The sequence below is a fragment of the Nematolebias whitei genome, chromosome 7, assembly GCF_014905685.2.
Source record: "Nematolebias whitei isolate Nwh7 chromosome 7, NemWhi1, whole genome shotgun sequence".
NCBI classification, from domain to species: Eukaryota; Metazoa; Chordata; class Actinopteri; order Cyprinodontiformes; family Rivulidae; genus Nematolebias; species Nematolebias whitei.
The window spans coordinates 39227417-39231262 of NC_056504.1; positions in this window are offsets into that span (position 1 = coordinate 39227417).

Here is a 3846-nt window from a genome sequence, read left to right on the forward strand (position 1 = left end):
TTTACTCCCTCAGTAGCTGATACAGCTGAGGGGAGTACATTCACTATGTGATTTCTATGTTGATGATAAATGCTCTTTTGAGCAGCTGGTAAAGAAGTTTAATATCTACAATCACAGTTTTTCAGATATTTGCAGCTGAGACATTTTGTGAGGTCTAACTCTGACTATTTTCTTTTGTACCCCTCTAAACATTACGTGGTTAAGATATTGGAACGCAGGTCTGATACCAAGAGGGCCCTTAGCAAGATTTATACACTGCTCAGTTTAAACCATGAGTCCAGTTTGGACACCCTTAAACTGAAATGGGAAACGGACTTGGAGGAATCCATATAAGACTCAATCTGGAGAAAGATCCATAAGAACATTTACTCATCTTCAATCTGTTTGAGACACGCTGTGATTCAATTCTAGGTAATGCATCAGCTATACTGGTCCAAAGACAAGCTGTCCCGGATCAAAGCCAACCTGGACCCCGCATGTAATCATTGTAAACAAACTTCAGCTACACTTTTGCATACATTCTGGATCTGTCCCAAACTGCAGACTGTTTGGCTATTTATTTTTGACACCTTGTCTGGGGATATGTGGCAAAACTGTACACCCATCACCACTCATCTCACTGTTTGGGGTGGTCCCTGTGGATATTTCCATCACCAAGTACGAGAAGGATGTGATTGGTTTTGGCTCACTTCTGTCCAGGAGGCTCATTTTGTGCAATTGGAAGAACCCACACCCCCCAGCCTATGTACATTGGAAAAGAGAGGTGATGTAACATATATATCTGGAAAAAATAAGATACACCCTGATGGGTTCTGCAGGAAGATTCTGGGACACTTGTCAGCCTTCTCTGTCATTTGTTGAGAACATGTCAATGCTTATATAGACTATTTATGTATGTAAACACCTCCGGTGTGGGAGGGAATTTTGTTCTGTGTTTTTGTCGGGGTTTTTTTTTTTTTTTACCTTTTTGTGTGTGGGTGGGTGTCTGTGTTCTAAAAAGCAACAAATTTAATTTAAAAAAAAATGTTTAAAAAAATTAAATAAAAAAACTTTTGTTGTTGTTTTTGCATAAACAGTCCATTTTTATTGGTTATTAATATTACAAGACCGTTTCATACAGATTGTAATCAAGTATCAACTAGTATATTGTAATAAATGCAACTGTAAAAAAAGATTTTAAAATAATATTAATACAAGAATCCATTCATAACTTTTATAAGTACCAAGTATTCTGCTAATTCTCTCTTTACAAACATAACACTTCAGCTCATTAATAACACGCTCATAATGTTAAAAATAAAAGCACACACTTGTTTTTTAGCTTTTTTGTTTGTTATACTTATCACCACCAGGAAGTGATCAACCGCAGTTTATTTTCTGCTGCTCTGAAAAAAAATATATTTATGAAGCATGAAATACTTTAGCTCAATTTTATTGTGATGACACAGTTTCATTTTAGATATAAGAAATCTTTTCATAGAAACAAGAAATTCACTGGTTTTCTAAATAACATTGATTCCCAGTTAATATTTCTCAGAAGTTTCACAGTTAAAGGCTCAGAGATTCAGCTCTTGTCACTCTGTGGAAATAAAAAACATTATTTATCTGTGCTCCGGTCAGTGATAGTTTACAATAGTCCAGATATAAAACCTATGCCAGCCAAAATGGGGCAAACTCATTTATTTTATACATAAAACATACACACAGTTATATAATTAAAACAACTTTCTGTCTGTTTAGAATGAAATCAGTCAAACTTTTGCCACCAAGTGGTCAACTCATCTGTCAAACTTTACAATCAGAAATACAAACACAACTTACCAATCTTACACTTGTAGGTAACAATACTGTACGTTTCATCACAAGCTGCCTGAAAGTTATTTAATGTTAGATGGAACAAAAAGTGTTAGAGAATATTCTGAGACAGCAAAACATCAGATAGTTATTTCCATAAATCGTAATTCATTGTTGATACTAACCACAAATGTCCCGTCGTCTGAAACAAAAACACAGAGACTCAATTTAACAAAAAGATGTGAATATAAAACATCTGTAACACAGCTGTATGGCACTGGAATAAACATGACACTAAATATTTATGAGCAAGAAACATTTTGTTTACCTGAAAGTTCTGATTTTGGTCTAGAAGGAGTGAAAAAAATTATAGTTTAGATGACAAAGAAAAGTTAAAAACAATTTTATAAAGCATTCAAACAATATATAACACAAATATGAATTTCTGATGTTCCATGAGGATTTTATTTCTAATTTACCAACTGCAGAGAAAAATTATTACTCGTTTTTATCTTTACAGAGATCTTTGACAATCTTAAGCAATGCTCTTCTTCTGCATGTTTTTAACATAAATATAATTTTGGGGGCATTTAACAAAAATAAAACTCATGAGCAACAATCTGAAACAATCTTAACTCTGATTTTATTGAAAAACTAAACAATTTCTTACCTCGTGGGAATAAAAATTCCTAGAAAATATAAACGATAATGAGTTTAAATCTAAATTACAGAAAATTTTTAATAAACGTTTCTAAATTTAGGATACTTGATGTAAAGAGCATTAAATAAAGCTTGCATTTAAACATCTGTCTAAAAAGATCAACTGAATTTAAGCAATAAATTTAGATATATTGTAAATTCAAATTCCTGCTTACTATAGTCTTTTTTTTTTTTCTTACCCATCCTGATGTGACAGAAGATGAGAGTCAACACAAGCAGCAAAACACCGACAACAGCTGCTGCTGTGATTGTCCAGAACATCTTCACTGCAAACAGAGACAAGTACAATGTAGGTGATGCTTATAGGACTGAGTTTGTTGCGGCTCCTCAGACTGAAGACGTTTTTGAATAAAAGACGAAACGTTTCAATAAAGACAAATTCATCCAGGGGACCTGACTCCACCTTGTTAGACAGAACCTAAAAAATGTTGTTAATGCTTGTCTGTCATAAAGAAAACTGCATAGAATCAGTGTTGTAGTGCAGTCTATACTGGATATTGTGCAGAGTGTGACTTTATTATGTCAAGAAACATGAGTTTCTGAGTTTTGTGTGAAAAGACTCGTTCTCACATTTAACAAGGTATTCTGCATTTATTCACAAATGAGAGACAGTAGGGTGGTGTCTAAAAGTAACTAACTTTAAATGACAAACTTACTCTCAGATGTCATTCGTTAGTTTCAGTTGTTGGTTTGCAGGAAACCTTGTGATTTACTATAAGTGATGAAAACCTCACAGCTAAAAACATTAAACATCATAGCATGCAATAAAATGTACAATGTGAAAATATGGCACAACTTTGTTGTCCATGTACCTCTTTTAATATATATATTTATTTTATATATATTCAGTTGCCTGAAGCTTGTGAGATTTTCATGCTGAATAAAGAGATAAATAATAATAATGAATCATGTACTGAAAAAAACTTCCCTGAATAATGTGACAACTTCCATCTCTCAAATAAAATAAATAAGCATGTTGGTTATTTAATGCAAAACTACCCCCAAAAAATAAAAACAACAAATGATTTAAGCTTATTTATGTAAATTCAAAGTGTATTTTTATTATTATTTCATGTTATCTCGGAGACAACACGATCCACAGTTTATTCACTTTGCTCACCTGTTTTTGAGACCATTGAGGGGACAGGACTCTTGCCAGTAAGTGTTTCTGTAAAAGCTGCAGCGGGTGTTCTGAAAACTGTTTAAAACATGCAAAACATGTACGTGAGTATAAATATCTCTAATAATAGAAATGTGTACAAAAACCTGTTCCTACTAAACCTGGTTGGATAGTTGTGTCACCAGACAATTCTTCAAATGAACTTGGAGCAG